This window comes from Peromyscus californicus, unplaced genomic scaffold (assembly GCF_007827085.1).
Source record: "Peromyscus californicus insignis strain IS unplaced genomic scaffold, ASM782708v3 Scaffold_10__1_contigs__length_136768540, whole genome shotgun sequence".
NCBI lineage: Eukaryota > Metazoa > Chordata > Mammalia > Rodentia > Cricetidae > Peromyscus > Peromyscus californicus.
Window position 1 is genome coordinate 102,290,658 of NW_026294391.1, and position 14,130 is coordinate 102,304,787.

Below are 14,130 nucleotides of genomic sequence, written 5' to 3' on the forward strand. Positions count from 1 at the left end.
CTTCCTCCCATCTTCCTTCCTTCCTTCCTTCCTCCCATCTTCCTTCCTCCCATCTTCCTTCCTTCCTTCCTTCCTCCCATCTTCCTTCCTCCCATCTTCCTCCTTCCTTCCTTCCTCCCATCTTCCTTCCTCCCATCTTCCTTCCTTCCTTCCTTCCTTCCTTCCTTCCTTCCTTCCTCCCATCTTCCTTCCTTCCTTCCTTCCTTCCTTCCTTCCTCCCATCTTCCTTCCTTCCTTCCTTCCTTCCTTCCTTCCTTCCTTCCTTCCTTCCTTCCTTCCTTCCTTTTTTGACAGAGTCTCATTATGTAGCTCAGGTTGGCCTTGGGCTCTTATTTTGGAAGAGTAATTGTTAAAGTGCTAGTTCCAAAACAGTGTAATGAAAACCTCACATCAATGTCTTCAGGTTAAACTAAAGTTAAACTGACAATGCTCCAATCATTTCATCTGCTTCTCAATTTTAATTTTTAGTAACCTTTTTATTCATGACCACATGGATGAAACTGAAGATGGAACTAAGGAAGTAAGGGACTAAGCCAGAGACAGGAAGACAAACACTGTCTGATGTCCCTCATATGAAGACTCTACAAAGCATAGCTTAGTTGCTCTTCCAGAGGACCCACATTTGATTCTCAGCATCTACATGTTGGGTCACAACCACCTGCAACTCCAGTTCCAAGGGACCAGATGCCTTTTTCTGGCCTCCTCAGTCAGGCACCAGGCTCACACATGGCGCATACATGCAGGCAAAACAGTCATATATATATATGTGTTTTTATATATATATATATATGCTATATATATATATTATTATATATATATATAAAAACACTTTTTAAAAATTAATAAATAAAATGCTGACCTCGAAGAGGTTGAGAGTAGAATGGTGGTTTCCAAAGGCTGACGAGAGCAAAGGATGCGGGTTGGAATGCGAAATGCAGATAAATGAGTAATAAATAGGAAGGAGCAAGAGGTTCGGGTTTGCTGTTGTTCAACAGGGTAACTGTCTACACCACTAATGCACCATCCATGTCAGAAAGCTAGACAAAGGCATTCTGAAAGTATTCATCACGAAGAAATTGATAAACATTGAAGGAGACAGATGTGCTTAGCCTGATTTAGATGTAATAGTATGTACCAATATGATACAATGAGCCATAAATCTATACAATGCTATGGTATTACATATCATACATATTAAAAATTAATTTAAAGATAACTCTAGACTGATAATTTTCTCTTGGTTTTGTTTGTTTCTTTGTGTGAGACAGGGTCTCACTATCTAGTACTGGCTGGCCTGGAACTCGATGTGTAGACCAGACTGACCCTCAAGTCACTGGGATATCAGACTGCCTCCCTAGTGCAGGGATTAAAGGTGTGTGCCACCATGTTTGGATTTTCCTTTTGCTAAAGGTGAAACATCTGACAGCATTTGAATGCTTTTAGTTCATCTGGGCATGGTAGTACATGCCTTAATTCCCACTACTCTGGAGGCAAAGGCAAATGGATCTCTGTGAGTTTGAGGCCAGCCTGTTCTACACACAGTTTCAAGACAAGCACGGCTACATAGAGAGATCCTATAATAATAATAATAATAATAATAATAATAATAATAATAATAAGAAGAAGAAGAAGAAGAAGAAGCTGCATTTCACTCCAGTAAGAACAAATAATCTCAAAACAAATAATTAACAAGCCAGGTCCAATAGTATAGGCCTATAATCCCAGATACACAGGAGACTGAGACAGGAAGAGCATAAATTCAAAGCCTGCCTAGACTGTGGAGTGAGTTTAAGGCCACCCTGGGCAATTAGATATGCTTCTCAAAATAATAGAGAGCTGAATAGTAACAAAAACAGCATGGTACTGGTATCAAATGGGCACATTGATTAATGGAATGAAATTGAAGACCCAGACATAAATCCACATGCTTATGGATACCTGATATATATTTTTGGTGGTTTTTTAAAATAATTTATTTTTATTTTATGTGTATGGGTGCTTTGTCTGTGTGTATGTCTGTGTGAGGGTCCCCTGGTTCCTTGGAACTGGAGTTAGAGAATTGTGAGCTGCCATATGGGTGCTGGGAATTGAACCCCAGTCCTTTGGAAGAGCAGTCAGTGCTCTTAGCTGATAAGCTATCTCTCCAGCCCCTATTTTTGAGGCAGGGTTTCTCTATGTGGTCCTGGCTGTTCTGGAATTCACTCTGTAGACCAGGCTGGCCTCGAACTCACAGAGATCTGACTGCCCCTGTCTCCCAAGTGCTGGAATTAAAGGCATGTACCACTACATCTAGCTTGGACACCTGATTTTTGTTGTTGTGTTTTGTTTTGTTTTGTTTTGAGACAGGGTCTCTCTGCGTAGCCCTGGTTGTCCTGGAACTTGCTCTGTAGACCAGATTGACCTCAAACTCATAGAAATCTGCCTGCTTCTGCTCCCAAGTGCTGGGATTAAAGACGTGCATCAGTACATTCATCTTGGACACCTGTTTTATTTTTATAAAGAAGCCAGAAGTACACACTGAAAAAAAAAGACAACATCTTCAACAAATGGTGCTGGTCAAACTGGATGTCAGCATGTAGAAGAATGCAAATAGATCCATACTTACCACACTGCACAAAACCCAAGTCCAAATGATCAAAGACCTCAACATAAGACCAGATACCCCAAATCTAATAGAAGTGGAATAGGCTTCAACTCATTGGCACAGAAGACTTTCTGAACCGGACACCAACAACATAGACACTAATAGTCAATAAATGTGACCACATGAAACTGAAAAGCTTCTGTATGGCAAAGGACACCATCCTTAGAGCAAAGCAGCACTCTACAGAATTTAAAAAGAACTTTACCAATTGTACATCTATCTGATAGAGATAAACCCACATCAGAAAAGTTCCTCTTGTAGATAGAAATTAACACAGAGACCTTAACTGTACAATGTGTAGAGAGTGGGAGACTTTGGATCACTCAGTCCTAAATGGGACATCTTCATCAGACTCCCCAGGGCTCAGAGAGCTATGCCGAAGAGGAAGCAGAAAGAGTGGAAGAGTCAAATGGATGACTCTAAGGGAAACAGTGTCTTCCAGACACAAAATGACTGATACACATTTGAATGCACAGAGATTGTGGCAATGCACGTGATCTGCACGGGTTCAAGAGAGATGGGGTCCCAGCACTGGGAGGAGGAAGTGGACACGGGCTGCCACCCTTAATAAAGAAACTATCTGCAATTGATAGCCCCTGGCAAAGGGAAAATAGGTTTTCTCCACTGATGTCTCACCGGGTTTATCAACCATACTTCAGGGCAGGCGCCATTACCCACAGTAGTCCAACACAAAAGGAACTCCATGGTATTTTTGTGGATTGTTTCATTTTTGCTTTGTTATTTTTGTTTGTTTTTTCGAGACAGGGTTTCTCTGTGTAGTTTTGGTGGCTGTCCTGGATCTTGCTCTGTAGATCAGGCTAGCCTCGAACTCACAGAGATCCATCTGGCTCTGCCTCCTGAGTGCTGGGATTAAAGGCGTGCACCACCACCACCCTGGCTGTGGGGCGTTTACCCAACCACCCCCACAGTTCCCCAGAGTTTTCTTGAGTGCGAGCAGCAGGAAATATTAGATAGAAGGATTTATTGCGGAGAATATCGCGGAGATAAACAGAAAATAAAGGATAGCTTCGAGAGGGCCTGGAACCTATTCCAACGGGCCCTGACTGTCTCTGCCCCAGGGTTTTTATAGAGACGCCAAGGGGTAGAGCAAAAGACCTCCTCCCCCAGCACAGCCAAGTGCAGACCATCCCAGACACCTGCACTTAGGCCCGTGGTCTAATCATCCTCTATGTGGACCTGCTGGGTAAAGCCACGAGGAACCCGAGAACGGGCTCCCTCCCACAGGTCCCCCTTTCTTAATATATATAAAAAAAAAAAAAAAAAAAAAAAAAAAAAAAAAAAAAAAAACTATTAATGGCTTACAGCAATCTCCATAGCTGTTACACCTCCCAGTATGGGAGTAGAGGATGATAAGGATGGCATTTCTCTTTTGAATTAGGTCCAAGGTGACTACAGCAGTCTTAGCTGCCTCAAGCCCTTTCTAAACCAAAAACTCTTGAGGCGACTACAAACTTAAAGAATCCCTTAGCTTCATCATTACCATTAACAGGTTAACATAAATATTGCTATATATAGTCACAATTCTCTCAGTCTTACAACACAAAGCAAACTCTTAACAGAACCCTTTGAATTAGCATATATGGTGCTATATATAGTTAACAATTTTCTCCGTCTTACAACTTTAACTCTTAATCATTTGAATTTTCTTGCTAACAGAACATAGGAAAAACTTCAATGTATTCACATCAAACTTAAATATTCCTTAACTCCACAAAATCAGGGTGCATTAATATCAATAGGGTAAATATAATTTCTGCAAACATAATTCAACCTCATAACTCCTCCTTTTTTTTTATAATTTTTTAAACAAAATCTCAAACCTAATCAGAAGAACCCAAACTCATATAATTCCTACAAACCCATATTGAAAAGCAATCTTCTCAATCTAACCATTAACACTTTGAAAACTTAGCAAAACATCCAAAAGCAGTTTCTTAATAAAACTCTTTACACTTTAAAAGTAGTCTCTTAATATACCCCATTTGCATTTCTTACTAACAAAACATGACATTAATCCACTCAAACAATTTTTGAAATTAAATAGACTAAGGAATATTAACTCTCCCCCTTTTCTTTATAATTTAAGCAAAATCTCAAGCCTAGTTAGAAAACCCAAACTTTTCCATTTAAACAGTTCCATTTATAACACAAAACCAGTTCTGTAAGTAATTTCATTTTTACATAAACAGTTCCACAAAACAATTCATGAATCACCAATTAATAAAGCATATATGCATACACAAAACTGCATCTTGATTCTAGGTAGAAATAATAAATTTCTTCATTTAAACAGTTCCATTTTTAATCCAATTCCAGCAAACAGTTCCTAGGTCATTTCTATAAGTAAACTCAAAATTGTCCCATTGCAATGAAATCTCTATTGTTCATTTCATTTCTTAAGTCCCAAAATTCAAATGATAAATTCTGGTACTAGCCTTCCAAATATGAAGAAATCCATAACCAAAATCTTTTTGTAGTTTTATCTCATTTTAAGTTCAAAAAGTTCAAACAAATTCTGGTATTAGGCTTTCACTTCAAAATATGAAGAGACGTTTTTCAACCAAAACGTTTTGCAGTTAACAATTTTTGTTCAAACAAGCATCTCTGAACTTATTCTCAAGCCAGAGACCTTTTTAGATACAGTAGTATTCTAAACCGCACCGTTTTTGATGTTAGCTCAGATTTTCTGTGTTGCATCGATTGTCCACGGATCTCAGCTGCGGATGCCTCGTTGTGCTGGCTCTGGCGTCCGCCCTTCTTTGCTTCTTAGCGGCTTCTGGAACTTTTGAAAACGGCTCAGACTGCCTACTTTGCAGTCTGCTAGGACACTACCTTCTGTGTCTCAGGTTCTTTCACCATATACATTAATAGACTCACACTTAACATTTACACTTTTTCACAAACTTACATATAACATTTTTTGCCTTGCAAAGCATTTAGACTCACATTCAACATTTACACTTTTTTACAAACTCACATAACATCTACTTATTTATACTCCTTAAAGAAACTCTAGCTTATTACTTATATACTTATATTCTTTCCATCTTATTTCTTATTTAAACTTACATTTACAACTAGTATCTTTACTTCTTACAAGCTTATTACTACATGTCTTAAGACTACCTTAGATATTTCTTGCAAGCTTATATTCTTAAAGGAACTCTATAGATCTATTTTACAAACTTATATAGGGCTACCATTAGCATATATTTAACTTAGCAAACACCTAAAGATTTCTTAACACAGATCTAACAAGAGAATTTTTACAAACTCACATATCTTACTTTCATCTTTTTCTATTTCTTACTCTTAATTATTATCACTATATCTATTAAAAAGATTCTCTTTACTAGACAGGAAGTACATACATCATTTCTAAAGTTTAGAGTTAATAGTCAGCTTTGTTATAAAGCACTGGGATTTAGTGAGTGTTGTTGTTATAGAATTGTGATAGTTGTTGCTAGGGGACTGTAACTTTCCCAGAATGAAGCCACACTCCAAAGTTGCCGAGTTCTCTCAGCCTTTCCGAACTGGCAGAGATGATGCACTGTCAGCGGTAAATGGTTTTTAAACTAGAGGCTGTCCCTTCACCCAAATTCATAATAGCTCCCCTAAGTACTTCAATTCAGACAAACGTTTCTATTACAGCAGTACTTTTGGTTTGTTCTACCGAAAAACTTCACTTCACGCTGAGGGTGAAATTACCGTATTTAGCTGCTGTAAAGCTCTTTGCCAAATACCGCACAGCTATTAGGTGATATAAAGTATTTTTCTAAAGGAGCTAGTAGGGCTGGAGAGATGGCTCAGAGGTTAAGAGCACTGACTGCTCTTCCAGAGGTCTTGAGTTCAATTCCCAGCACCCACATGGTGGCTCACAACCATCTGTAGTGAGATCTGGCACCCGCTTCTGTATAATAAATAAATAAATAAATCTTTAAAGGAGCTAGTAAAGCCACAAGTAGCACAGCTCCGAACTGTATTTAGTATTTTCACTTCATTAGCTTTAACTCCTGATGTTATTAGCAGCTGTAATATTTAGCATTGATTTCTAATAAGGAACTTTCAGGTGAAGCAACTCTTTTGTAAGACAGCTAGATTTTCTGAAGTTTGTTTCCCACCTATAAAGCAGTCATTTCTTTTTGAATGCTTGTGTCCTTGTCTCCTTATTAGATTTGCAAAGGAATTACTCATTGCAGGCAGTTTGTTCAAAAGGCAAAGAACTTTAATTTCAACATAAGTTTCTTCATATCTAAGACAACGTTCAGTGTATAAACTGCGCAGTGGCTTGTCTGCTCTTATAGGTAGCTTTTTGTCATCCAACTATTGTAAAAATTTGCACAGCTATTAGGATAAATAAGGCATTTTACCAACGGAGCCCCAAACCGCGAAGCACCTAGTTCCATATCCTTTCAATTTTTCATTGAAACTGACATTAAACTCTTAGACGACTTTCCTCCTTATTCTTTTAAAAGCTGTGTTTTAAGTTTACCATGAACGTATTTTCAAGCTGACAAAAGTGTTTCAGGGCAATGTCGCCATCTTTAACGGAAAAACTACCTTTCCCAGAATGCATCTCCCTTATATCAGTCCATAATATCGGTCCCTTATATCAGTTCCTTATATCATTTCCCGAATCAGTCATTTCCCATAGTCCTTTTCGGGTCTGAGAGTCAACTGGTTCTCTTTTACTAGACTTGCTTACAAATTCTTGCCCGGGAGGTTTGAACAAAGTTTTTTGCTTTTGCAACGGGAGATTTGAACAAGCATTTTACATTTTCAGTTATGGGACATTGAGAGGGTTCTGGTATCTCCTCAGCTGGCTTCAACAGGTGTCTCTCCTTCATTTGACACAGGCCCCCAAATCAGAACCGCGCCTGCCTCATTAGCCGGCATTGAGGCTGGCATTTCTGATAGCAACTTTCCTCGGGGCTTGTGTTTGTCTTAGCCAGTAAGTGAAAAACAAGATCACATACAACAGCTTTTCCATAGCTCCTTCAGAGAGATTTTCTCCCACTGATTTTATTCTCATTTTGCTTGTTCCTTCCCCCCCAGATGCAGAGCTTCAGGTATCTGTCTACAGATCTGTACCTCTGCTAGCTGCTTTTGGAGGTAGGGGCTTTTTTTCTCCACCCCGAATCTGCCTCAAATTCTAGCAGCTTTTTCAGGTCACATATTTTTCTGGGGAGGATTATGACCCTTCTGTTTCTTCAGAGTCTTTCTCCCAGACAGTTCCCAGTTTAGTCTCAATTTATCCCCTCTACCCCAGAAACAGTTTCCGACACTACTGTGGCGGCTTTCCCTGCTACTGAAGGTAGGGGCTTTTTGTTCGTTTCTGTTTTCGGGGTCTGTGTGGTTTTCGTACAGACTGAAAATCTAACAAGGGAGGTTTTTGCCATTTCTAAACCCCCATTAGGACAGGTGTTTTGCCTCATCAGGCCTTCACCTGGCCCAGTCCCCCAGTGGGTTGCATTTGCTTGTCTGGGTGCTCAAGGACAGCGCTTATGCCAGAGGCAATCACCCCTCAGGGCTACACTCCCTCATCTCAGGGAGTCAGTTGAAACAAAGCTTTTTCTCAAAGAGGTGCTTTCTCTGGCAGAAAAGAAAGCTTTACTCCTGGATAGTTCTGTTCTGCCCTGCCTGGGCTCTTTCCCCAGACAGTGTTCTGACTCAGCAGCACAACTGCTTCAGACACAGTTCAGCTTTACTGTTTTCCCAGAAAGGTCCTTTCTCTGATAGGAAAGCTTTTCTCGGATTTCTTTTTGCAGCTGTGGACCTATCAACCCGGGACTTGTAGGAAAGCAGACAACTGTGCCGTTCCCACCGGCTTTAGCTTTGTTCATTGGCAATCTTCCCCTGGGTCCTGCACCTTCCTGCCTCAGCTCTGTGCTCCTGGAAGTTTACCACTGCAGGAACCCTAGTATCCCCGAAATGCACCCCAACTCAGACGCTGGCCAGTCGCCTCTGGGTTTTTGGTCAGAAGCGAGGATACAATGCTTCAGGGGATCTTTGTGTTAGGAAGATTAGAAGCACTTTTTTTGATTCTGAAACGCTCAAACAAAACCTTTGATGCCTCAGCTCGGCTGTAACTGAAAAGCTTGGCTTTTTTGCTTTTCTCAGGTAAAGTTTCCAGCCCTTTTGGGCTCTCTGTAGCTCTTTACCCACACTCTCCCAAGCATTTCCCTCAGGGTACTCTGACCAGCTTGAAGAGACAGAGCTTAGAAGAGGTTTTTAGGAACTTGTCCCTGCCTCCTGCATTGCACGGAAGATTTTTAAAGCTTGAAAGTCAGAACTTAGGTTTTGCCGTCTTAAGAGGTTTGTTGTTTTCCCTTAGAGCTAATCACAGGTGGTCCTCATACTAATATCTTCAGGTGATTCTAATTTGTCCTTCTGAGAAAGTTAAAGGCTTTAGTTTTTAAGTTTAAGAGCTTTTGAGAAAGATGAAGGCTTTTTAGAGTTTTTCCCCCCCAAATTTTCCAAGAAAAGCTTTTAGTTTAAGAGAAAGATTTTTTTTTTCCCCAAGAGAGAAAGACCAACTTTTCCAAAAACTTCTCAACTCTAAACTTTGACTTCTTACACCCCCATTTTTGCCTCAGGGAGAAAACACTTTCTCCTGCCGCTTAGACTTAGCATTTCAGCTGTCCCCAGGTCAAAAGCTTCCATAGGAAACTTTTTCGTCCCCATAAGCTCAAAGAAGAGCTTTTTTACTACCTGTAAAGCCCAAAGAAAGATTTTTTCCCCCCAGTTTGCATTCAGAGCCCCCAAAGTTAGAAAATTGAAGAGTTTTTCTGTCTAGTTGCCTTACTTATTTTTTCCTACACAATCTTACACTGCTAAGTTTTTCCTACACTATGTTACTACCCTATGCCTTATACTTATTTTTCACAGATAGAAATTGAGAAAGGGATAGAAGATAGAAAATTTTGACAGAAGAGAATTTCGCTGCAGCATCGGACATCCTTCCAGTCCGCTTTCCTTTTCTCTCGAGGATAAAACCCCTGCCTCTCAATAATATATATAAAATATATATCTTCCATAACACTGGCATGCCTTATCCACTGGCAGGGCTGAACTCAGCACTTTCGCCAAAAACTCTAAAATAAAACTATTATTTTCCTTTATCTTTAGTCCCTATTACTTTGTCTTTAGTCCCTGTTCATTTGTCTTTAGTCCCCCCTTTTTTTTAGTCCCCTTTTTTTTAGTCCCCCCTTTTTTCTTTCTTTAGTCCCTTTTTTCTTTCTTTAGTCCTTGTTCGGGCGCCATTCTGTGGGGCGTTTACCCAACCACCCCCACAGTTCCCCAGAGTTTTCTTGAGTGTGAGCAGCAGGAAATATTAGATAGAAGGATTTATTGCGGAGAATATCACGGAGATAAACAGATAGAAAATAAAGGATAGCCTCGAGAGGGCCTGGAACCTATTCCAACGGCCCCGACTGTCTCTGCCCCAGGGTTTTTATAGAGACGCCAAGGGGTGGAGCAAAAGACCTCCTCCCCCAGCACAGCCAAGTGCAGACCATCTCAGACACCTGCACTCAGGCCCATGGTCCTAATCATCCTCTATGCGGACCTGCTGGGTAAAGCCACGAGGAACCCGAGAACGGGCTCCCACACCTGGCCATCAACATAATCTTTTAACAGCAGCAGCAATAGTAACAGACACTGATTGAGTGCTTGTGATAATGAGGCAAGCACCTCATACATCCTTTCATTGCATTTTGAAACAACCATTGAGACTTTTCTTTTGTTATCCTCGAGCTGAGTGTAAGAACAACTGAATAGCTAACCTAAAGTCACAGAGCTAGAAAGTTGTAGAGTGCAACCAAAGCCCATAGCTAGGGTGACTGTGGAAAAATCTTGTTCTAACTCAGATACTGTGGAAACTCTGATGATAGCTATGTGATTGTGAAAATATAGTGTGTGTATGTGTGTGTGGGGGGGGTGCGTGTATGCCACAGTGCACATGTGAAGGTCAGAGGGCAATCTGCAGAAGTCGGGACCTGGGGACTGGTCAAACTCGGGTCGCCATGCTTGGCAACAAAAACACCTTTTGATTTATCTCTCACCAGCCCTTAATTTTTTTATTTTGGACCCAAGTTGGATTTTCCCATATTGTTATATAAAACCTATTTTCAAAAATGAAACCCTTTGTTTAAAAATAACATTTATATATTATAGCCAGAAGGAGAAACTTCTCTGTTCCTGCCCAGCCCGCAGTAGGGACAAATCTCTCCCACCTGGGTCCCTCAGCCTCTTGGTCCCAAGTAAACACACAAAGGCTTATATTATTTACAAACTGTTGCTAGAGTTTTCCTGCCTGGGCCACAGTCAGGACAAATCTCTGACACCCGCCAGTCCCACAGCCATTCAGACCCAACCAAGTAAACACAGAGACTTATATTGGTTTCAAACTGTATGGCCATGGCAGGCTTCTTGCTAACTGTTCTTACAGCTTAAATTAATCCATTTCTATTAATCTATACCTTGCCACGTGGCTTGTGGCTTACCGGTACTTTACATCTTCCTTGTCCTGATGTCGGCTGGCAGTGTCTCTCTCACCCAGCTTCCTGTTCTCTCAATTCTCCTCTCTGTTAGTCCCGCCTATACTTCCTGCCTGGCCACTGACCAATCAGTGATTTATTCATTGACCAATCAGCAACACATTTGACATACAGACCATCCCACAGCAACAAACTGTATGACCTATGGGCCAGGCTTCTTGTTAGCTAGCTCTTATAACCAATTTCTATTAATCTGTTTTCCCGTGGCCATGCGTCACCAGTCTGCTGGCATCTTGTTGTTCCTTGGGTAGTGAGCTGGGGTCTCCTCTGACTCCACCTTACTTCATCTCATCTTCAGTCTGAATGTAGTGCCTAACCTTATCCTGCCCTGCCATAGGCCAGTGCTTTATTTATCAACCAATCAGAGCAACACATATTCACAGCGTACAGAACGACATCCCACAGCAATGTATATTAAAGAAAAGGGTCTCTGCTTAAAAAACTTTAGGCAGGATTCAGAAGACCTGGCTTAGCCCTTAGGAGCACTGGCTGCTCTTCCAGAGGACCCAAATGGTGGCTCATATCCATCCATAAATCCAGGTCCAGGAATCGGATACACACTTATGGTCTCCACAGGCACCAGGCACATGCCTACATGCAGGCAAAACACCCACATACATTAAAAAAAAAAAAAAGCTTCAAGCAAGAACCTACAGACCCCAGAAACGAAAGCATGGTGTATTGACTAGAAATTACCACCAGAGGGCGCACTTTTCTAAGTCGTGGCAATTAGAGTCTAAGCAGAAAGGCACAAGAATCAGCAAGTTTCAAAGAGAATGGAGAAGAGGGAAGAATGTCTCTGTGGCAGCATGGTAGTGTTTAATGTATTAAAGCCAAGGGTAGCAAATTACAAAAATAAAGGGAGGCCAGGTAGGATTATAACAATATATAAAATGTCTTTTTCTTAGCCAACAAACTAAGATTAAAAAGAAAAAAATGAAAAGTCTTAAATGTATGAGTAAAAAAGTCAACACAACAGTGTAGTGGCACGTGGTTGTACATAACATGTAAACAATGGTATATTATAATTATATACATACATATCATATGTGAGACCAAGTATCTAACAGTCAAAATGTCAACTTCATATAAGAGGAAATAATGTAGAAATAATTGCTTATTGAGCACACACATTAGGTATTTTATGTCCTCTATCTAACACAAACCTATAATATTGGCATCCTTAGAGTACTGTCCTCATTTTGCTAGTAAACTGAGGCTTATACTCAAAGATGGTTTGTTCAAGTTCCTACTAGTTCCATGTAGGAGAGACAGGCAAGACTCCGAAGGTCTCCCTCCCTCAGGAGCACTGAAGCGGTGTTTTCCTCTTCCCAGCTTCACAAAGCCCACCCCTGACACCCAGGCTCCCATCCACCTCTCCAGCTTTTCTCACTCAGTTCTGTGAACAGGCCGTTTTCCCTGCTTGTCTTTGACTGGCTTCTAGTCCTCCGGGAAGTCTCTGCTCTCCAAGCCTGGGTTGGGTGGATTTCCTTCAAGTGTCCATAGCTCCCCATCATTGTACCACACTGCCCATCTTCTCATCAGTGCCCTCTAAGCTGTGAGTTGGAGTGGAGCAGAGACCAGCTCAGGCTCGCTCCCGCTGTCCTCCCAGGTCCTGGCAATGTGACTGGCATAAATATTCATATCCTTTCTCCCAGCCCCAACCTTGTGCTTTAGCTCTGGGATATACTCCCAACCCACTTTGAGACATTTCTTTTTTAATGGTCTTTTTGAAAAGTTTACAAGAAGCCCCCATGGTCGGGCGTGTTCGCATATGCCTGGCGGACACGTCCGCCTAGCCAGTTCCAGGTCAGGATAGCCATTTCCAGGTCAGGGCATCTCGCGTGACCAGGATGCCCGGCGGACCTGGACACTTCCGCCTAGCCAGTTCCAGGTCAGGATAGCCATTTCCGGGTCAGGCCATCTCGCGTGACCAGGATGCCCGGCGGACCTGGACACTTCCGCCTAGCCAGTTCCAGGTCAGGATAGCCATTTCCGGGTCAGGGCATCTCGCGTGACCAGGACACCCGGCGGACCTGGACACTTCCGCCTAGCCAGTTCCAGGTCAGGATAGCCATTTCCGGGTCAGGCCATCTCGCGTGACCAGGACGCCCGGCGGACCTGGACACTTCCGCCTAGCCAGTTCCAGGTCAGGATAGCCATTTCCGGGTCAGGCCATCTCGCGTGACCAGGACGCCCGGCGGACCTGGACACTTCCGCCTAGCCAGTTCCAGGTCAGGATAGCCATTTCCGGGTCAGGCCATCTCGCGTGACCAGGATGCCCGGCGGACCTGGACACTTCCGCCTAGCCAGTTCCAGGTCAGGATAGCCATTTCCGGGTCAGGGCATCTCGCGTGACCAAGATCCGTGAAGTTCCATTGGCTACGGAGGTGCATAACGTGGCCATGTGATCTACGGCGCTTGCGTGTAGTAGTGACGCTGATCTGTCCACGCCCAGCCTTTAAAATCCGGAGCCAAAAACCAAAAAAAAAAAAAAAAAAAAAAAAAAAAAAAGCCGGGCGGTGGTGGCGCACGCCTTTAATCCCAGCACTCGGGAGGCAGAGCCAGGCGGATCTCTGTGAGTTCGAGGCCAGCCTGGTCTCCAAAGCGAGTTCCAGGAAAGGCGCAAAGCTACACAGAGAAACCCTGTCTCGAAAAACCAAAAAAAAAAAAAAAAAAAAAAAAAAAAAAAAAAAAATCCGGAGCCATGTTCCCGGTTCCTTCTTCTTCTCCACACACGTGCTTCCCGCAGGCCTGTTCACTCTCTGTCCCTTTACCTTTAATAAAACTCTTGTTAGCGGATTCTGTCGTGTTTCGTGACATTTCCTTGCAGGGTAAGAACACAGTGCAGCCAAAAAACTAACACTTTTTTGTTCTCTTGAGACAGGGTCTCACTATGTAGCTTTG